At 54.1% G+C, this 22,506-nt stretch overlaps 1 long non-coding RNA gene across 1 annotated transcript in view; it reads right to left on the reverse strand.

The window, feature by feature from the left end:
- Positions 1 to 1,393: 1,393 nt before the first annotated feature.
- Positions 1,394 to 22,506, reverse strand: part of LOC139257045 (uncharacterized) — a 71,205-nt gene continuing 50,092 nt past the window's right edge. The window contains exons 3-4 of the long non-coding RNA XR_011592220.1: positions 1,843 to 2,083; positions 1,394 to 1,483 (exon numbers count right to left, since the gene is read on the reverse strand). This is a non-coding gene — a long non-coding RNA (uncharacterized lncRNA). The remainder of the gene's footprint in view (positions 1,484 to 1,842; positions 2,084 to 22,506) is intronic.

Raw genomic sequence — 22,506 nt, forward strand, 5'->3', positions numbered from 1 at the left:
AGTAAAGCCGTCATAATAAAAGTCTTCTCATCAGGAAAGGCGGCATTTTAGAGTAAACTCCAATGTTTTCTTCTAATTGCCAAAGATTTTTTTTGATTGATTTAAAACGAGACCACACATTTTTAATAGCTATTGTGTTGACTGAAATCCAATTTTCACACACGCTGTGTACATTCTAACATTTCGTTTTATTTTACGGTCCCGTTCACTGGGCAAATCTTGTGGGTTTTTTTTCTCTCTCAGCACAAAATCTAAACATCTGTGCCAGTTCCATTTTCTATAAGAATTTAAAAAATCATAAGATTCTCTAATTCCCAGTTTTTTTTCTGTGCTGAGTTCACATAGCTTAGATCTTTTCTCCTCGTTATTTTCAAAACCCTCCTGCTTGTCTAGACTGTTCGGGACTTTTCTTGATAAACAACGTCCATTTTGGAAATCTTTCAAACTGCAGTGAAGCTTTCTCATAATTTAAAATCATTATCAATGGAGTTTGTCTTTTACTACTTCAAATTCTTTTTTTTTTCCAATTAAACCAATATCTTTTTCACAGCCGATATCAACTCGGATGTCTTTCCATTGCAACGTCGGCTTTGAGGGCTGCTTTTCATTATCTCAAAATCTTCAGTTTAAAAGTCGTTAAAATGTCTCTTCTAAACTGCTAAAGCTTGCTGTTTTTAACATTTTTCAAAAGTCCTTTTTAGACCTTCGCAGATAGCTCGCCACTCACCCAGGAGTTTGACCTGATCCCTGAAGGTATTTCTAAATTGTTTCCAAACCTATTAGTTTTATATCTCCTTTTTTCTTTAAGAGCTCAGATTTAATTTAATAATTTTTTTTTCAATCCACCTCAATATTTTGTTGTGCCTTCTCTTAATATCTCAAAATCCCAATTCAAATTTTGTAATTTCAATCTTTATTTAAAACTTTATTTTTGAGCTGGAACCTTTTTTTTTAAAGTCATTCCTTATCTCATTCCTAGACTAAATTTATGTGTTTCAACCCAATGTAATCAATAATTGCATGTTTTCTTTCAACAAGTAAGTGAGCATGTCAAATAAATTATTTTTTTCAACCACCAGGACCATGTATTTTTTAACCTTTTACTCAACAAACCTATCCTTTGTGCATTTCCTAGCTCCATAACTTATCATCCGAATATATCCACATCTGCGTTCCCAACTTAAAATGTCTCAAAACTTCCCACATACAGGACAACACTACAAAGGGTTAAAAAAAACTTTCACTCTGTTTCGAGAAGTGGGAAGATCCTACATTAATAAGCAGCTGCACCACTTTTCCAAACAGGCTTTTAAAAAACATGAAAAGATAAAAATTCATTCCGCAGTCAAAAAATCACACAAGGATTCTCGCTCAACGACAAACATTCACAAAAGTCTCTCTTCATTCAACAAAGCTTATTAATTTATTTTTTTCTTTGGCCGGCTCTATTTTTGGGTTCATGATTGCCCATTCCTGCATCGCCCTGCGGTAAAGATATAGGTTATCCTTACACAATTCCTTTTATCCTGACACAATTCCTCGCATTGCCCCGCGATTTAGTTTTACACAATTCCTCGCGTCGCCCTGCGATTTAGTTTTACACAATTACTCGCGTCGCCCAGCGGTAAAAAGGTAGTTTATCTGATCCAGAGCCTATGCGGGCCAAGTGATATACAAGGTCGACGTCGTACCTGACTTGGACACTTATTTTCTAAGTTTAGAAGGTATTCGACAGATTGACCTGGATCTCATTCAGACGCTACGTGAGAACCAGCGAGTGGCCAAACGTTCCTCAAACTTTTGGATGCGAGAAAACCGAAGTGGTATTTAATGAATACTCACTCATGTGGCCATTTTCCTCCCGTCTCATCCAAGGCTAGTTCGGTTCTTAATTCACAAGCTTCCGGCAGTCGTCCGTTGTGATCCCACTTCTGACACCAATTGTTGATACGGATTCTTTTCCCTCAATCTGTTTTAGCGAATGCACTGATTCGAACACTTTAAAGTTTCGTTCAGACTGACGTTATTCAGACTTCATCGATGAAGGGTCTTGCTCTGATAAAGGGGCACCGACTTAATGAGTCTGTAAAATCCATCAGAGCAAGCAAAAATCATTACAAATTCAATACATTAATAAAGTTCGTGAATATTACAACCCCTTTTTATTTGTCCTATCACATCAGCTACCGTGGCATAGATACAGGCTAAATTAGTTATTTACACAGTTAATTAAGCAATGCCCCTAATCATGAGAGAAGATTAAGTCATCTTCAGCTTATCTTTGTTTTGCAGTCAAGGAAGACACAGTTCTGCTTCTCTGGGTATTCCCACAGTTTAACTCCGACATCTGTTGCTACATTCCCATGATCAGACGGTTCCTCAAGGTTGTTTAACAAAGACAAGTCACTCATTGTTTTCCCCGACACTGAGATCGAAAGAGTCAGCAATAACATGAGCGGCCATTTTAGAAAGAGTTAATACATTTGAAATTAGTACGGATAATACATATAAAGTTGGTAGCTACAGTGATACAGGTTCTCATGATCTCACTGGGCCCCGGATGACACACTGTCTGATCTCAATGGGCTCCGGGTTACACACTGTCTGATCTCACTGGGCCCACCCCCGGGTTACACACTGTCTGATCTCACTGGGCCCACCCCCGGGTTACACACTGTCTGATCTCACTGGGCTCTCGGGTTACACATTGTAGAACCTCACTGGGCCCACCCCCGGGTTACACACTGTCTGATCTCACTGGGCTCTCGGGTTACACATTGTAGAATCTCACTGGGCCCACACCCAGGTTACACACTGTCTGATCTCACTGGGCCCACCCACGGTTTACACACTGTCTGATCTCATGGGCCCACCCCCGGGTTACACACTGTCTGATCTCACTGGGCCCCCGGGTTACACAGTCTGATCTCACAAGCCCAGTCGCGGGTTACACACTGTCACATCTCATTGGGCCCACCCCCGGGTTACAAACTGTCTGATCTCACTGGGCCCAACCCCGGATTACATACTGTCTGATTTCACTGGGCCCACCCCCGCGTTACACACTGTCTGATCTCACTGGGCTCACCCCCGGTTTACACACTGTCTGATCTCACTGGGCTCTCGGGTTTCACACTGTCTGATCTCACTGGGCCCCCGGGTTACACACTGTCTGATTTCACTGGGCCCAACCCCGGGTTACACACTGTCTGATCTCACTGGGCTCACACCCGGGTTACACACTGTCTGATCTCACTGGGCTCTCGGGTTACACACTGTCTGATCTCACTGGGCCCCCGGGTTACACACTGTCTGATCTCACTGGGCCCAACCCCGGGTTACATACTGTCTGATCTCACTGGGCCCACCCCCGGGTTACACACTGTCTGATCTCACTGGGCCCACCCCCGGGTTACACACTGTCTGATCTCAATGGGCCCAGCCCCGGGTTACACACTGTCTGATCTCATTCACCCACGGTTTACACACTGTCTGATCTCACTGGGCCCACCCCCGGGTTACAGACTGTCTGATCTCACTGGGCCCAAGGGTTACACACTGTCTGATCTCACTGGGCCCACCCCCAGGTTACACACTGTCTGATCTCACTGGGCCCACCACCGGGTTACACACTGTCTGATCTCACTGGGCCCACCCCCAGGTTACACACTGTCTGATCTCACTGGGCCCACCACCGGGTTACACACTGTCTGATCTCACTGCTCCCACCCCCGGGTTACACAGTGTCTGATCTCACTGGGCCCACCCCCGAGTCACCCACTGTCTGATCTCACTGGGCCCACCCACGGGTTACCCACTGTCTGATCTCACTGGGCTCACCCCCAGGTTACACACTGTCTGATCTCACTGGGCCCACCCCCGAGTTACACACTGTCTGATTGCACTGGGCCTACCCCCACATTACACACTGTCTGATCTCAGTGGGCCCACCCCCGGGTTGCTCACTCTCTGATTCCATGGGACCCCCGCGTTACACGCTCTCTGATCTCACTGGGCCCACCCCCGGGTTACACACTCTCTGATCTCACTGGGCCCACCCCCGGGTTACACACTGTCTGATCTCACTGGGCCCACCCCCGGGTTACACACTGTCTGATCTCACTGGGCCCACCCTCGGGTTACACACTGTCTGATCTCACTGGGCTCACCCCCAGGTTACACACTGTCTGATCTCACTGGGCCCACCCCCGGGTTACACACTGTCTGATCTCACTGGGCCCACCCCCGGGTTACACACTGTCTGATCTCACTGGGCCCACCCCCGGGTTACACACTGTCTGATCTCACTGGGCCCACCCCCGGGTTATACACTGTCTGATCTCACTGGGCCCACCCCCGGGTTACACACTGTCTGATCTCACTGGGCCCACCCCCGGGTTACACACTGTCTGATCTCACTGGGCCCACCCCCGGGTTACACACTGTCTGATCTCACTGGGCCCACCCCCGGGTTACACACTGTCTGATCTCACTGGGCCCACCCCCGGGTTACACACTGTCTGATTCCATGGGACCCCCGGGTTACACAATGTCTGGGCCCAGTGATAGTATCAGTATCTCCCACATGTCCCAAAGCCCCAGCTCCGGGCCTGTGTTAAGTTCTGGGTTTCCGTTCACAGTAAAATCCCGGCTCCCCGCCTGAGATTTCACCTTGTGAGCGGTGTGGCCGGGATTTTACTGCGCCACTTTCTCCGCCAGCTGCAGACTGGGCCCCCGCCCTCCCTCCATCCCTGGGCCGTGCGCTGTATTGTGAACCTGGATCTGATGCTGACAGTAAGTGACCCGCTTTCCCCGCTCAGTTACAGCCCCTTACTGTTAGTTTACAGTCCCTGGGTGTGTGATAGAAAGCCTCAGACCTGACACCGCGACATTTTCTTCGCTGTCCCGGCCCCGCCCACACAGCCCCTGAGCCCAGCAGCAGGAATGCTTCAATGTGAGAGAATAAAGAGAGAAGGTGCTGGGAACAGTCAGCCTGAGAGCTCAGGCAGTGTGTGTGGGTGGAGAGAGAATGGATCTGAGGGAAGCTCTTTGTCATTGGCCTGACATTCAGGGGTACGGGGCTTTAGCTGCTGCTGGGGGCAGTGCAGCTGAACCCTAACATCTGTGCTTGGGCACAAGATAAAAGTTTACGGGTTTGGGGTAATATATTAGCACGGATAGAGGATTGGGTGACAAGCAGAAAACAGAGAGTCGGGATAAATGGTTAATTCTCTGGTTGGCAATCAGTAACTCGTGGAGTGCCGCAGGGATCAGTGCTGGGACCCCAACTATTTACAATCTATATTAACGACTTGGAAGATGGGATAGGTGCAACGTAGCCAAGTTTGCTGATGATACAAAGATGGGAGGAAGGGTAATGTGTGAGGAGCACATAAAGAGACTGCAGGAGGACATGAGCAGGCTCAGTGAGTGCGCAAGAATTTGGAAGATGGAGTATAATGTTGGAAAGTGTGAGGTCATGCACTTTGGCAGAAAAAAATGAAAGAGCAAGTTGTTATTTAAATGGAGAAAGATTGCAAAGTGCTGCAGTACAACGGGACCTGGGGGTACTTGTGCATGAAACACAAAAGGATAGTATGCAGGTACAGCAAGCTATCAGGCAGGCCAATGGACACTTGGCCTTTATTGCAAAGGGGATTGAGTATAAAAGCAGGGAAGTCTTGTTACAACTGTACAGGTATTGGTGAGGCCACACCTGGAATACTGTGTGAAGTTTTGGTTTCCATATTTACGAAAGCATATACTTGCTGTGGAGGTAGTTCTGAGAAGTTTCACTCGGTTGATTCCAGAGATGAGGGGATTGACTTATGAGGAAAGATTGAATAGGTTGTGCCTCCACTCATTGGAATTCAGAAGAATGAGAGGTGATCTTATAGAAACGTACAAGATTATGAGGGAGCTTGACAAGGTGGATGCAGAGAGGATGTTTCTACTGATGGGGGAGACTAGAACTAGAGAGCATGATCTTAGAATAAGGGGCCGCCCATTTAGAACTGAGATGAGAAATTTCTTCTCTCAAAGGGTTGTGAATCTGTGGAATTCGCTGCCTCAGAGAGCAGTGGAAGCTGGGATATTAAGAAACTGACTATTTCTGTCTAAATTTATTTAAGCGATAAGGGGATAAGGGGTTATGGGGACCGTGCAGGGAAGTGGAGCTGAGTCCATGATTGGATCAGCCACGATCATATTAAATGGTGGAGCAGGTTCAAGGGGCCTTATGGCCTACTCCTGCTCCTATTTGTTATGTTCTTCTGTTCTTATTTATTGAAAATATACAGGACTGTTTCCTGACTGAACATGTTAATGAAGTAACTGAGAAAAATCATATTTTGGATGTGGTTATTAGTAGTGAGCCTGAGAACTATCAAAGACTGTATTGGGCCACTGAAGGGTGTTCAAGGACAGGTTACAAAGCACTCTCTGAGTATGGCAGAAATACCTTGCATCAGTCTTCACCCTTGAAGATCATGCTCAAATATTATAATTTAATAATGCTAGTTTTTCTCAGTAACATTAACAAAGATAAGCATATTGTTTTTGAAAAAATTAAGAACTTAAACATATATAGAGCAGCCACCCGACAGTCCTCCGGGAGATGGGACATGTGCTGTGTGAGGATCCTCCGGGAGATGGGACATGTGCTGTGCGAGCCCCTCCGGGAGATGGGACATGTGCTGTGTGAGGGTCCTCCGGGAGATGGGACATGTGCTGTGTGAGGGTCCTCCGGGAGATGGGACATGTGCTGTGCGAGCCCCTGGCCTATATGTTTAATAGCTCACTGCACTCTGGAATGGTTCCTACAGATCGGAAGGAGGTTAAAGTAATCTCAATTTTTAGAACAATGTGACAAGGCAGACCTGGGTAACTATAGGTCCATCAGTTTAATATCAGTAATAGGTCAGATGCTTGAAAGAATCATAAGGGATGCAATACATTAATTAGATAGGGGGGGGGACATATTAGGGACACCCAACATGGCTTCATTAAAAAAAAAGTTCATATCTCACAACTCTAATTGTATTTTTTGAAGAAGTTACAAAGTTGGTGGATGAGGGAAGCCCAGTACAAATTGTCGACTTAGATTTCCAAAACCCTTTTGACAAGGTACCGCACAAGATGCTTCTCGATAAGATTGGAGCCTCTGGTATTCGTGAAATATATTGAGCTGGATACAGAACTGGCTGGCAGGATGTAGGTAAAGAGCAGTTATAGATGGATATGGATCTGTTTGGAGTACAATCACCAGTGGTGTCCTGCTGGAATCAGAGCTGGGACCGTTGCTTTTTACTATTTTTGTTAATGATCTGGATTTTGGGGTTGGGGGCACAATTTTGAAATGATATCAAGATCTGTGCGAGTGCTCGAACTGTAGAAGTGACTCGTCTGATTCAGGCAGATCGTAAAGTGTTGGGACACAGGCCTCATGACTGGAAAATGATGTATAACTTAGATAAGTTCAGTGTTATGCATGTGGGCAGGGCAAATGCTCAACATTCATAAACCCTCCAGGGAAAGGCATTAAAGATGGTGGAGATAGAAAGAGATTTGGGCATTCTAGTGAATACATCTTTAAAGGTACACGAGCAATGCAGTGTAGCGACAGTTAGAGCAAATAGGATGTTTGGGTGTATCCATAGGACAATTGAATATAAGGTGAGGCGTACTGTTTTGTCCGAGTACAAGACCTTAGTCAGGCCACACTTGGAATGTTGTGTCCAGTTTTGGTCTCCTCACATGGTGGGTGATATTGAGGTTCTGGAAAGGGCCACTCGACTAATTCCAAGTCTAAAGCATCTTAGTTATCAAGGTAGGTTAAAAGAGTTGGGACTCTTTACCTGAGAGCAGCGTAGACTTAGGGCGATATGATTGCGGTTTATAAGATATTGAAGGTGAAAGAGAGTGTTCCAGCTGACCGTTTATTTCAATTAAGTAGGTTAGACAGGACCAGGGACACAAATTTCAGTTGCACAATGCTAGATCTAGGTTAGATATCAGGAGGTGGTTCTTTTCCCAGAGAACAGGAGACCTCTGGAACAAGCTTCCCTCTCAAGTGGTGGATGCAGACTCACTGAATTCCTTCAAGTAAAAGCTGGATTTGTTTCTGGCTGCGGCGGAGATTAATACTTACAGAAGGTAGGTACTGCAGGGAATTTAATGGCCAGAGTGATCTCGTGGACTAGTTTCTAACACTTAGATGACTTGAAGAGGAATTTCCCACATTTTATTTTCCCAAATTGTCCGAAGTTTGTTTTTAATCTGGACTTTTGCCTCTCCCAGGAGATCACATGGACTCGGGTGGCGTGGAGTGTATACGCTGTGACAGGCTTTACCTGTGCATCATTTATCGTATGTATTAAAACGTTTCCCCTACACTGTCCCATCGAACAATCCCAGGACAGGTACAGCACTGATTAGATTCAAAGTAAAGCACCTCTACACTATCTCATCAAACAATCCCAGGGCATGTACAGCACGGCTTAGATACAGAATAAATCTCAGGCCCCGAATTAGAGCCCACAGGCCCCGTGGTGACCGGCTCGGGTGAGCGGGGTCACTGGCGTCCATCTTGCACATGGCGGGATCAGGGCGCATGCACGGCCATCTTGGTTCAGGAACAGAGAGTGGGTGGGGCTTCAGGGTCTCTGTTCCCAACTGGGTCCCAGTGCCCGGGAGATGGAGCATCTTGGGCAACACATTTTTCATCATCATAGAATCAGAGACTGGTTACAACATAGAAGGAGGCCATTTGGCCCATCGAGCCCATGCCGGCTATCTACAAGAGCTTTTACTAATCCCACTCTAGCTACTCTGTCCAGACCTCTCATGATTTTGAACACCTCTGTCAAATCTCCTCTCAATCTTCTCTGTTCTGAGAACAACCCCAACTTCTCCAGACTATCCACGTAACTGAAGTCCCTCATCCCTGGAATCATTCTCGTAAATCTTTTCTACACGCTCTCAAAAGGCCTTCGTATACTTACTAAAATGCCGTAACCAGAATTTCTCCACCTCAGTCAACAAGCTCCCCGCTGGAGAGGAACTAAACTACAGAACCAGTGGGATCCTGTTCAACCTTCATTTTCTCCAGGCCAGGTCCAAGACCACCCCAATCTCTGTCGTTGAGCTACCGTACGCTGACAATACATGTGTCTGCGCACATACAGAGGCTGAACTCCAAGTCATAGTCAACATATTTACGGAAGTTTCGGGCCTTACACTAAACGTCCGTAAGACAAAGGTCCTCCACCAACCTGTAATCTACCACACAGCACTCCCGACCCCCCCCCTCCACAGTCAGCAAGATCCACGGCGCGGCCCTGGACAACGTGGACCATTTCCCATATCTCAGGAACCTCCTATCAACAAGAGCACACATTGATGACGAGAATCAACACCGCCTCCAGTGCAGCTTTCGGCCGCCTGAGGAAAAGAGGGTTTGAAGAGCACGCCCTAAAATTTGCGACTAAGCTCATGGTCGACAGGGATGTAGTAATACCCACCTCCTGTATAGCTCAGAGACATGGACCATGTACAGTAGGTATTTCACCCCCAGCACCCAGCTCATGGTGTACAGGGCTATAATAATACCCACCTCCTCTATGGCTCAGATACATGGACTATGTACAGTACGTATCTCACCCCCAGCACCCAGCTCATGGTCTACAGGGCTGTAGTAATACCCACCCTCCTGTATGGCTCAGAGACATGGACTATGTGCAGTAGGTATCTCACCCCCAGCACCGAGCTCATGGTCTACAGGGCTGTAGTAATACCCACCCTCCTGTATGGCTCAGAGACATGGACCATGTGCAGTAGGTATCTCACCCCCAGCACCGAGCTCATGGTCTCCAGGGCTGTAGTAATACCCACCCTCCTGTATGGCTCAGAGACATGGACTATGTACAGTAGACACCTCAAGTCGCTGGAGAAATACCACCAACGATTTCTCCGCAATATCCTGCAAATTCCCTGGGAGGACAGACGCACCAACGTTAGCGTCGTCGACCAGGCCAACATCCCCAGCATTGAAGCACTGACCACATTTGATCAGCTCTGCTGGGCAGGCCACATTGTCAGCATGCCAGACATGAGACTCCCAAAGCAAACACTCCACTCGGAACTGCTTCACAGCAAATGAGCCATAGGTGTGGCAGAGGAAACGTTACAAGGACACCCGCAAAGTCTCCCTGATAAAGTGCAACATCCCCATCGACATCTGGGAGTCCCTGGCTAAAGACCGCCCTAAGTGGAGGTAGATCATCCGGGAGGGCGCTGAGCACCTCGAATTTCATCGCCGAGAGCATGCAGAAATCAACCGAAGGCATCAGAAAGAATGTGCGGCAAACATGTCCCACCCACCCCTTCCCTCAACGACTATCTGTCCCACCTGTGACATGGACTGTGGCTCTCGTTTTGGACTGTTCAGCCACCTAAGGACTCATTTCTAGAGTGGAAACATGTCTTCCTCGATCCGAGGGACTGCCTATGATGATGATGATGAACCAGAACTGCACACAATACTCCAGTTGAGGCCGAACCAGAGTTTTATGCAGGTTCAACATAATATCCACACTTCTGTACTCTATACCTCTATTCATGAAGCCAAGGGTCCCTTAAGTTTTTGTAACCACTTTCTCAACCAGTGCTGCCACCTTCAGTGATTGGTGCACATATACTCCTGGGTCTCTCTGTTCACGCACTCCTTTAGTTTATATTTACTCTCCTCTTTCTTCCTCCCAAAATGTATCACTTTTAAACTTTTCTCCGTTAAGTTTCATCTGCCACATCTGCCCATTCCACCAGCCTGTCTATGTCTTTCTGAAGTCTATCACCATCCTCCTCACTGTTCACTGTACTTCCAAGTTTTGTGTGAGCTGTAGATTTGGAAAGTGTGCCCTGTACACCCAAGTCTAGGTCATTAATATAGATTTTTAAAAAAGCAGTGGCCCCAATACCGACCCCTGGGGAACACCACTTCCTCCAGTCTGAAAAACAACCGTTCACCACTACTCTGTGTGTGTCAGTTAGCCACTTTCACATCCATGCTTCCACTGTCCCCGTTATTCCATGGGCTTCGATTTTGCTGGTATTGGTAACACGCCTGGAATCACTAAACACAAAACCCAGTCTGTTAATCACTTTCAGCTACTGGACTTAGCATGTGTCTCACAGCATCTCTTCGACCTTCAATATGTGAATAGAGCATCATAGAAACATAGAAACATAGAAAATAGGTGCAGGAGTAGGCCATTCGGCCCTTCTAGCCTGCACCGCCATTCAATGAGTTCATGGCTGAACATTCAACTTCAGTACCCCATTCCTGCTTTCTCGCCATACCCCTTGATCCCCCTAGCAGTAAGGACCTCATCTAACTCCTTTTTGAATATATTTAGTGAATTGGCCTCAACAACTTTCTGTGGTAGAGAATTCCACAGGTTCACCACTCTCTGGGTGAAGAAGTTCCTCCGCATCTCGGTCCTAAATGGCTTACCCCTTATCCTTAGACTGTGACCCCTGGTTCTGGACTTCCCCAACATTGGGAACATTCTTCCTGCATCTAACCTGTCTAACCCCATCAGAATTTTATATGTTTCTATGAGGTCCCCTCTCATTCTTCTGAACTCCAGTGAATACAAGCCCAGTTGATCCAGTCTTTCTTGATAGGTCAGTCCCGCCATCCCGGGAATCAGTCTGGTGAACCTTCGCTGCACTCCGTCAATAGCAAGAATGTCCTTCCTCAGGTTAGGAGACCAAAACTGTACACAATACTCCAGGTGTGGCCTCACCAATGCCCTGTACAACTGTAGCAACACCTCCCTGCACCTGTACTCAAATCCCCTTGCTATGAAGGCCAACATGCCATTTGCTTTCTTAACCGCCTGCTGCACCTGCATGCCAACCTTCAATGACTGATGTACCATGACACCCAGGTCTCTTTGCACCTCCCCTTTTCCTAATCTGTCACCATTCAGATAATAGTCTGTCTCTCTGTTTTTACCACCAAAGTGGATAACCTCACATTTATTAACATTATACTTCATCTGCCATGCATTTGCCCACTCACCTAACCTATTCAAGTCGCTCTGCAGCCTCACAGCATCCTCCTCGCAGCTCACACTGCCACCCAACTTAGTGTCATCCGCAAATTTGGAGATACTACATTTAATCCCCTCATCTAAATCATTAATGTACAGTGTAAACAGCTGGGGCCCCAGCACAGAACCTTGCGGTACCCCACTAGTCACTGCCTGCCATCACATCTGCAAACCTGGTTTAAGTTTATATCCACTCAGCAAATCTATTTAAGAAAAGCCTGTAGGCCAATGAGACACTGTTAAGGTGCCAGTGTGCTACTGGTTTGATTGGCATTTTGCCTGTAATGGACTCCGTATCTTGGTCTCCAAGGAAGGATATACCTGCATTGGAGGCAGTTCAGAGAAGGTTCACGAGGATCATTCCGGAGATGAGGGGATTTACATATGAAGATAGCTTGAATAGGTTGGGCCTAAGCACATTGGAGTTCAGAAGAATGAGAGGTGATTTTATCGAAACATAAGATAATGAGGGAGCTCGACAAGGTGGATGCAGAGAGGATATTTCCACTTATATGGGAAACTAAAACTAGGGGACATAGTCTTAAAATAAGGGGCCACCCAATTAAAACTGAGATAAGGAATTTCTTCTCTGAGGGTTGTAAATCAATGGAATTCTCTGCCCAGGAGAGCTGTGGAGGCTGGGTCTTTGAATATATTTAAGGCGGAGATAGAGAGATGTTTGAGCGATAAGTGAGTAAAGGCTTATGGGGAGTGGGCAGGGAAGTGGAACTGAGTCCATGATCAGATCATCCATGACCTTATTGAATGGCGGAGCAGGCCCGAGGGGCCAAATGCCTACTCTAGCTCCTATTTCTTATGTTCTCATGTTCTAATTGAACATTTCTCCCAGGGTAACCTTGTCTGAAATGAAATATGTGTCTTTTAATAAGCCTCAGTTCCTTGCTCATGTCTGCTGCAGATTCCGGAGTTGATGGGATTGACTTATGACGATAGGTTGAGTAGGTTGGGCCTATACACATTGGAGTTCAGAAGAATGAGGTGATCTCAGTGTGTCCCTGAAGGACTGTGTCCAGGCTGAAGTTCTGTTCCCCCCTGTAAGATCCACCCCATAGATTGTCCTTTCTCAACTCCAGCCAGGTGATGCTAAACCCTCAGGTGGGAAAGACAAAAATCCACAGCAATGTGTTTAAAGCAACACTAATTTATATGTCTGTATCACAAATATTAAACCCCTTTCCAGTTACAGGATTTATTAACATCAGCGTTACAGTAGTTATAAACCCCAACTATCAAAATGAAGTCAATGCAGTCCAGAATGCGATTAACAGCAGAATCCAACCCCTGCGTTCACTTGTGAACTCGCTGGTGTTTCAGCAGGTCGGATGATGTAGTGAATCCCTTCCCACAGTCGGAGTAGGTGAACGGCCTCTCCCCAGTGTGAACTCGCTGGTGTATCAGCAGGTTGGATGACCGAGTGAATCCCTTCCCACAGTCGGAGCAGGTGAACGGTCTCTCCCCAGTGTGACCTCGCTGGTGACTCAGCAGGCTGGATGATGCAGTGAATCCCTTCCCACACTCAGAGCAGGTGAATGGCCTCTCCCCAGTGTGAACTCGCTGGTGTGTCAGCAGGTGGGATGATGTAGTGAATCCCATCCCAGTCAGAGCAGGTGAATGGCCTCTCCCCAGTGTGAACTCGCTGGTGTGTCAGCAGGTTGGATGATGTAGTGAATCTCTTCCCACAGTCGGAGCAGGTGAATGGCCTCTCCCCAGTGTGAACTCACCGATGTGTTTCTAGCTGGGACGGGTAGTTGAAACGATTCCCACAATCCCCACATTTACACGGTTTCTCCCCAGTGTGACTGCACTTGTGTCTCTCCAGGTTGGATGATTGACTGAAGCCTTGTCCACACACAGAGCACGTTTACCGTTTCTCCCCACTGTGAACGGTGCCTTCTGCTTCCATGGTCAAAAGCTGATGATATTCCAGTCCCGATGTACCGAGTGACTGCAAGATCTTGAGATGATGTTTGGTTTCAGCTTCCAGTCTGCAAATCCTCCCATTTTAACACCCTGTAAAGTGAATTTCAAACAGTAAAAAAGGAGTGTGAGAGAGAACCCACAAAAACACAAAGGCAGGTTGTGAAATGGAGCTTAATGAATCTGGTCATTTATGGGGCCGGCACGAGAAAAAAGTGACCATGAAAGCTGCCGGATAGTCATAAAAACACATCTGGGACAGTACTGTCCTTCAGGGAAGAGAACCCGGGGACCGAGAGCCGCTATTGGTGTTGCCCGGGGACCGAGAGCCACACTCGGTGTTGCCCGGGGACTGAGAGCCACACTCGGTGTTGCCCGGGGACCGAGGGCCACACTCGGTGTTGCCCGGGGACTGAGAGCCGCACTCGGTGTTGCCCGGGGACCGAGAGCCACACTCTGTGTTGCCCGGGGACTGAGAGCCACACTCGGTGTTGCCCGGGGACTGAGAGCCACACTCGGTGTTGCCCGGGGACCGAGAGCCACACTCGGTGTTGCCCGGGGACCGAGAGCCACACTCGGTGTTGCCCGGGGACCGAGAGCCACACTCGGTGTTGCCCGGGGACTGAGAGCCGCATTCGGTGTTGCCCGGGGACCGAGATCCACACTCGGTGTTGCCCTGGGGCTGAGAGCCACACTCGGTGTTGCCCGGGGACTGAGAGCCACACTCGGTGTTGCCCGGGGACTGAGAGCCACACTCGGTGTTGCCCGGGGACCGAGAGCCGCACTCGGTGTTGCCCGGGGACTGAGAGCCGCACTCGGTGTTGCCCGGGGACTGAGAGCCACACGCGGTGTTGCCTGGGGACAGAGAGCCACACTCGGTGTTGCCCGGGGACTGAGAGCAACACTCGGTATTGCCCGGGGACTGAGGGCCACACTCGGTGTTGCCCGGGGACTGAGAGCCATACTCGGTTAAGCCCGGGGACCGAGAGCCACACTCCGTGTTGCCCGGGGACCGAGAGCCACACTCGGTGTTGCCCGGGGACTGAGAGCCGCACTCGGTGTTGCCCGGGGACCGAGAGCCACACTCGGTGTTGCCCGGGGACTGAGAGCCACACTCGGTGTTGCCCGGGGACTGAGAGCCACACTCGGTGTTGCCCGGGGACTGAGAGCCACACTCGGTGTTGCCCGGGGACCGAGAGCAACACTCGGTGTTGCCCGGGGACCGAGAGCCGCACTCGGTGATGCCCGGGGACTGAGAGCAACAATCGGTGTTGCCCGGGGAGTGAGAGCCACACTTGGTGTTGCCCGGGTACTGAGAGCCACACTCGGTGTTGTCCGGGGACTGAGAGCCACACTTGGTGTTGCCCGGGTACTGAGAGCCACACTCGGTGTTGCCCGGGGAATGAGAGCCGCACTCGGTTTTGCCCGGGGACTGAGAGCCACGCTCGGTGTTGTCTGGGGACTGAGAGCCACACTTGGTGTTGCCCGGGGACTGAGAACCACACTCGGTGTTGCCTGGGGACTGAGAGCCACACTCGGTGTTGCCCGGGGACTGAGAGCCACACTCGGTGTTGCCCGGGGACTGAGAGCCACACTCGGTGTTGCCCGGGGACTGAGAGCCACACTCGGTGTTGTCCGGGGACTGAGAGCCACACTCGGTGTTGCCCGGGGACCGAGAGCCGCACTCGGTGTTGCCCGGGGACTGAGAGCCACACTCAGTGTTGCCCGGGGACCGAGAGCCACACTCGGTGTTGCCCAGGGACCGAGAGCTGCACTCGGTGTTGCCCGGGGATGAGAGCCACACTCGCTGTTGCCCGGGGACTGAGAGCCACACTCGGTGTTTGTGTTGCCCGGGGCTGAGAGCCACACTCGGTGTTGCTCGGGGACCGAGAGCCGCTCTTGGTGTTGCCCGGGGACCGAGAGCCACACTCGGTGTTGCCCGGGGACTGAGAGCCACACTCGGTGTTGCCCGGGGACTGAGAGCCACACTCGGTGTTGCCCGGGGAGTGAGAGCCACATTTGTTGTTGCCCGGGTACTGAGAGCCACATTCGGTGTTGCCCGGGGACTGAGAGCCACACTTGGTGTTGCCCGGGTACTGAGAGCCACACTCGGTGTTGTCCGGGGACTGAGAGCCGCACTCGGTGTTGCCCGGGGACTGAGAACCACACTCGGTGTTGCCTGGGGACTGAGAGCCACACTCGGTGTTGCCCGGGGACTGAGAGCCACACTCGGTGTTGCCCGGGGACTGAGAGCCGCACTCGGTGTTGCCCGGGGACGGAGAGCCACACTCGGTGTTGCCCGGGGACTGAGAGCCACACTCGGTGTTGCCTGGGGACTGAGAGCCACACTCGGTGTTGCCCGGGGACTGAGAGCCACACTCGGTGTTGCCCGGGGACTGAGAGCCACACTCGGTGTTGCCCGGGCACTGAGAGCCACACGCGGTGTTGTCCGGGGACTGAGAGCCACACTCGGTGTTGCCCGGGGACCGAGAGCCGCACTCGGTGTTGCCCGGGGACTGAGAGCCACACTCAGTGTTGCCCGGGGACCGAGAGCCACACTCGGTGTTGCCCAGGGACCGAGAGCTGCACTCGGTGTTGCCCGGGGATGTGAGACACACTCGGTGTTGCCCGGGGACTGAGAGCCACACTCGGTGTTTGTGTTGCCCGGGGCTGAGAGCCACACTCGGTGTTGCTCGGGGACCGAGAGCCGCTCTTGGTGTTGCCCGGGGACCGAGAGCCACACTCGGTGTTGCCCGGGGACTGAGAACCACACTCGGTGTTGCCCGGGGACTGAGGGCCACACTCGGTGTTGCCCGGGGACTGAGAGCCGCACTCGGTGTTGCCCGGGGACGGAGAGCCACACTCGGTGTTGCCCGGGGACTGAGAGCCACACTCGGTGTTGCCCGGGGACCGAGAGCCACACTCGGTGTTGCCCGGGGACCGAGAGCCACACTCGGTGTTGCCCGGGGACCGAGAGCCACACTCGGTGTTGCCCGGGGACTGAGAGCCGCACTCGGTGTTGCCCGGGGACCGAGAGCCACACTCGGTGTTGCCCGGGGACTGAGAGCAACACTCGGTGTTTCCCGGGGACTGAGAGCCACACTCGGTGTTGCCCGGGGACTGAGAGCCACACTCGGTGTTGCCCGGGGACCGAGAGCCGCACTCGGTGTTGCCCGGGGACTGAGAGCCGCACTCGGTGTTGCCCGGGGACTGAGAGCCACACTCGGTGTTGCCGGGGGACTGAGAGCCACACTCGGTGTTGCCCGGGGACTGAGAGCCACACTCGGTGTTGCCCGGGGACTGAGGGCCACACTCGGTGTTGCCTGGGGACTGAGAGCCGCACACGGTGTTGCCCGCGGACCGAGAGCCACACTCGGTGTTGCCCGGGGACCGAGAGCCACACTCGGTGTTGTCCGGGGACTGAGAGCCGCACTCGGTGTTGCCCGGGGACCGAGAGCCACACTCGGTGTTGCCCGGGGACTGAGAGCCACACTCGGTGTTGCCCGGGGACTGAGAGCCACACTCGGTGTTGCCCGGGGAGTGAGAGCCACATTTGGTGTTGCCCGGGTACTGAGAGCCACACTCGGTGTTGCCCGGGGACTGAGAGCCACACTTGGTGTTGCCCGGGTACTGAGAGCCACACTCGGTGTTGCCCGGGGAATGAGAGCCGCACTCGGTTTTGCCCGGGGACTGAGAGCCACGCTCGGTGTTGTCTGGGGACTGAGAGCCACACTTGGTGTTGCCCGGGGACTGAGAACCACACTCGGTGTTGCCTGGGGACTGAGAGCCACACTCGGTGTTGCCCGGGGACTGAGAGCCACACTCGGTGTTGCCCGGGGACTGAGAGCCACACTCGGTGTTGCCCGGGGACTGAGAGCCACACTCGGTGTTGTCCGGGGACTGAGAGCCACACTCGGTGTTGCCCGGGGACCGAGAGCCGCACTCGGTGTTGCCCGGGGACTGAGAGCCACACTCAGTGTTGCCCGGGGACCGAGAGCCACACTCGGTGTTGCCCAGGGACCGAGAGCTGCACTCGGTGTTGCCCGGGGATGAGAGCCACACTCGGTGTTGCCCGGGGACTGAGAGCCACACTCGGTGTTTGTGTTGCCCGGGGCTGAGAGCCACACTCGGTGTTGCTCGGGGACCGAGAGCCGCTCTTGGTGTTGCCCGGGGACCGAGAGCCACACTCGGTGTTGCCCGGGGACTGAGAGCCACACTCGGTGTTGCCCGGGGACTGAGAGCCACACTCGGTGTTGCCCGGGGAGTGAGAGCCACATTTGTTGTTGCCCGGGTACTGAGAGCCACATTCGGTGTTGCCCGGGGACTGAGAGCCACACTTGGTGTTGCCCGGGTACTGAGAGCCACACTCGGTGTTGTCCGGGGACTGAGAGCCGCACTCGGTGTTGCCCGGGGACTGAGAACCACACTCGGTGTTGCCTGGGGACTGAGAGCCACACTCGGTGTTGCCCGGGGACTGAGAGCCACACTCGGTGTTGCCCGGGGACTGAGAGCCGCACTCGGTGTTGCCCGGGGACGGAGAGCCACACTCGGTGTTGCCCGGGGACTGAGAGCCACACTCGGTGTTGCCTGGGGACTGAGAGCCACACTCGGTGTTGCCCGGGGACTGAGAGCCACACTCGGTGTTGCCCGGGGACTGAGAGCCACACTCGGTGTTGCCCGGGCACTGAGAGCCACACGCGGTGTTGTCCGGGGACTGAGAGCCACACTCGGTGTTGCCCGGGGACCGAGAGCCGCACTCGGTGTTGCCCGGGGACTGAGAGCCACACTCAGTGTTGCCCGGGGACCGAGAGCCACACTCGGTGTTGCCCAGGGACCGAGAGCTGCACTCGGTGTTGCCCGGGGATGAGAGACACACTCGGTGTTGCCCGGGGACTGAGAGCCACACTCGGTGTTTGTGTTGCCCGGGGCTGAGAGCCACACTCGGTGTTGCTCGGGGACCGAGAGCCGCTCTTGGTGTTGCCCGGGGACCGAGAGCCACACTCGGTGTTGCCCGGGGACTGAGAACCACACTCGGTGTTGCCCGGGGACTGAGGGCCACACTCGGTGTTGCCCGGGGACTGAGAGCCGCACTCGGTGTTGCCCGGGGACGGAGAGCCACACTCGGTGTTGCCCGGGGACTGAGAGCCACACTCGGTGTTGCCCGGGGACCGAGAGCCACACTCGGTGTTGCCCGGGGACCGAGAGCCACACTCGGTGTTGCCCGGGGACCGAGAGCCACACTCGGTGTTGCCCGGGGACTGAGAGCCGCACTCGGTGTTGCCCGGGGACCGAGAGCCACACTCGGTGTTGCCCGGGGACTGAGAGCAACACTCGGTGTTTCCCGGGGACTGAGAGCCACACTCGGTGTTGCCCGGGGACTGAGAGCCACACTCGGTGTTGCCCGGGGACCGAGAGCCGCACTCGGTGTTGCCCGGGGACTGAGAGCCGCACTCGGTGTTGCCCGGGGACTGAGAGCCACACTCGGTGTTGCCGGGGGACTGAGAGCCACACTCGGTGTTGCCCGGGGACTGAGAGCCACACTCGGTGTTGCCCGGGGACTGAGGGCCACACTCGGTGTTGCCTGGGGACTGAGAGCCGCACACGGTGTTGCCCGCGGACCGAGAGCCACACTCGGTGTTGCCCGGGGACCGAGAGCCACACTCGGTGTTGTCCGGGGACTGAGAGCCGCACTCGGTGTTGCCCGGGGACCGAGAGCCACACTCGGTGTTGCCCGGGGACTGAGAGCCACACTCGGTGTTGCCCGGGGACTGAGAGCCACACTCGGTGTTGCCCGGGGACTGAGAGCCACACTCGGTGTTGCCCGGGGAGTGAGAGCCACATTTGGTGTTGCCCGGGTACTGAGAGCCACACTCGGTGTTGCCCGGGGACTGAGAGCCACACTTGGTGTTGCCCGGGTACTGAGAGCCACACTCGGTGTTGTCCGGGGACTGAGAGCCGCACTCGGTGTTGCCCGGGGACTGAGAGCCACACTCAGTGTTGTCCGGGGACTGAGAGCCGCACTCGGTGTTGCCCGGGGACTGAGAGCCACACTCGGTGTTGCCTGGGGACTGAGAGCCACACTCGGTGTTGCCCGGGGACTGAGAACCACACTCGGTGTTGCCCGGGGACTGAGAGCCACACTCGGTGTTGCCCGGGGACTGAGAGCCACACTCGGTGTTGTCCGGGACTGAGAGCCACACTCGGTGTTGCCCGGGGACCGAGAGCCGCACTCGGTGTTGCCCGGGGACTGAGAGCCACACTCGGTGTTGCCCGGGGACTGAGGGCCACACTCGGTGTTGCCCGGGGACTGAGAGCCGCACTCGGTGTTGCCCGGGGACGGAGAGCCACACTCGGTGTTGCCCGGGGACTGAGAGCCACACTCGGTGTTGCCCGGGGACCGAGAGCCACACTCGGTGTTGCCCGGGGACCGAGAGCCACACTCGGTGTTGCCCGGGGACCGAGAGCCACACTCGGTGTTGCCCGGGGACTGAGAGCCGCACTCGGTGTTGCCCGGGGACCGAGAGCCACACTCGGTGTTGCCCGGGGACTGAGAGCCACACTCGGTGTTTCCCGGGGACTGAGAGCCACACTCGCTGTTGCCCGGGGACTGAGAGCCGCACTCGGTGTTGCCCGGGGACGGAGAGCCGCACTCGGTGTTGCCCGGGGACTGAGAGCAGCACTCGGTGTTGCCCGGGGACTGAGAGCCACACTCGGTGTTGCCGGGGGACTGAGAGCCACACTCGGTGTTGCCCGGGGACTGAGAGCCACACTCGGTGTTGCCCGGGGACTGAGGGCCACACTCGGTGTTGCCCGGGGACTGAGAGCCGCACACGGTGTTGCCCGCGGACCGAGAGCCACACTCGGTGTTGCCCGGGGACCGAGAGCCACACTCGGTGTTCCCCGGGGACTGAGAGCCGCACTCGGTGTTGCCCGGGGACCGAGAGCCACACTCGGTGTTGCCCGGGGACTGAGAGCCACACTCGGTGTTGCCCGGGGACTGAGAGCCACACTCGGTGTTGCCCGGGGAGTGAGAGCCACATTTGGTGTTGCCCGGGTACTGAGAGCCACACTCGGTGTTGCCCGGGGGCTGAGAGCCACACTTGGTGTTGCCCGGGTACTGAGAGCCACACTCGGTGTTGTCCGGGGACTGAGAGCCGCACTCGGTGTTGCCCGGGGACTGAGAGCCACACTCGGTGTTGCCTGGGGACTGAGAGCCACACTCGGTGTTGCCCGGGGACTGAGAACCACACTCGGTGTTGCCCGGGGACCGAGAGCCACACTCGGTGTTGCCCGGGGACTGAGAGCCGCACTCGGTGTTGCCCGGGGACCGAGAGCCACACTCGGTGTTGCCCGGGGACTGAGAGCCACACTCGGTGTTGCCCGGGTACTGAGAGCCACACTCGGTGTTGTCCGGGGACTGAGAGTCGCACTCGGTGTTGCCCGGGGACTGAGAGCCACACTCGGTGTTGCCGGGGGACTGAGAGCCACACTCGGTGTTGCCCGGGGACTGAGAACCACACTCGGTGTTGCCCGGGGACTGAGAGCCACACTCGGTGTTGCCCGGGGACTGAGAGGCACACTCGGTGTTGCCCGGGGACTGAGAGCCACACTCGGTGTTGCCCGGGGACTGAGAGCCAAACTCGGTGTTGTCCGGGTCTGAGAGCCACACTCGGTGTTGCCCGGGGACCGAGAGCCGCACTCGGTGTTGCCCGGGGACTGAGAGCCACACTCGGTGTTGCCCGGGGACCGAGAGCCACACTCGGTGTTGCCCGGGGACCGAGAGCCGCACTCGGTGTTGCCCGGGGACTGAGAGCCACACTCGGTGTTGCCCGGGGACTGAGAGCCACACTCGGTGATTGTGTTGCCCGGGGACTGAGAGCCACACTCGGTGTTGCTCGGGGACTGAGAGCCACACTCGGTGTTGCCCGGGGACTGAGAGCCACACTCGGTGTTGCCCGGGGACCGAGACCCACACTCGGTGTTGCCTGGGGACTGAGCGCCACACTCGGTGTTGCCCAGGGACTGAGAGCCACACTCGGTGTTGCCCGGGGACTGAGAGCCACACTCGGTGTTTGTGTTGCCCGGGGACTGAGAGCCACACTCGGTGTTGCTCGGGGACTGAGAGCCACACTCGGTGTTGCCCGGGGACCGAGAGCCACACTCGGTGTTGCCCGGGGACCGAGAGCCGCACTCGGTGTTGCCCGGGGATGAGAGCCACACTCGGTGTTGCCCGGGGACTGAGAGCCACACTCGGTGTTTGTGTTGCCCGGGGACTGAGAGCCACACTCGGTGTTGCTCGGGGACCGAGAGCCGCACTTGGTGTTGCCCGGGGACCGAGAGCCACACTCGGTGTTGCCCGGGGACTGAGAGCCTCACTCGGTGGTGCCCGGGGACTGAGGGCCACACTCGGTGTGGCCCGGGGACTGAGAGCCGCACTCGGTGTTGCCCGGGG

This window comes from Pristiophorus japonicus, unplaced genomic scaffold, assembly GCF_044704955.1.
Source record: "Pristiophorus japonicus isolate sPriJap1 unplaced genomic scaffold, sPriJap1.hap1 HAP1_SCAFFOLD_80, whole genome shotgun sequence".
NCBI classification, from domain to species: Eukaryota; Metazoa; Chordata; class Chondrichthyes; family Pristiophoridae; genus Pristiophorus; species Pristiophorus japonicus.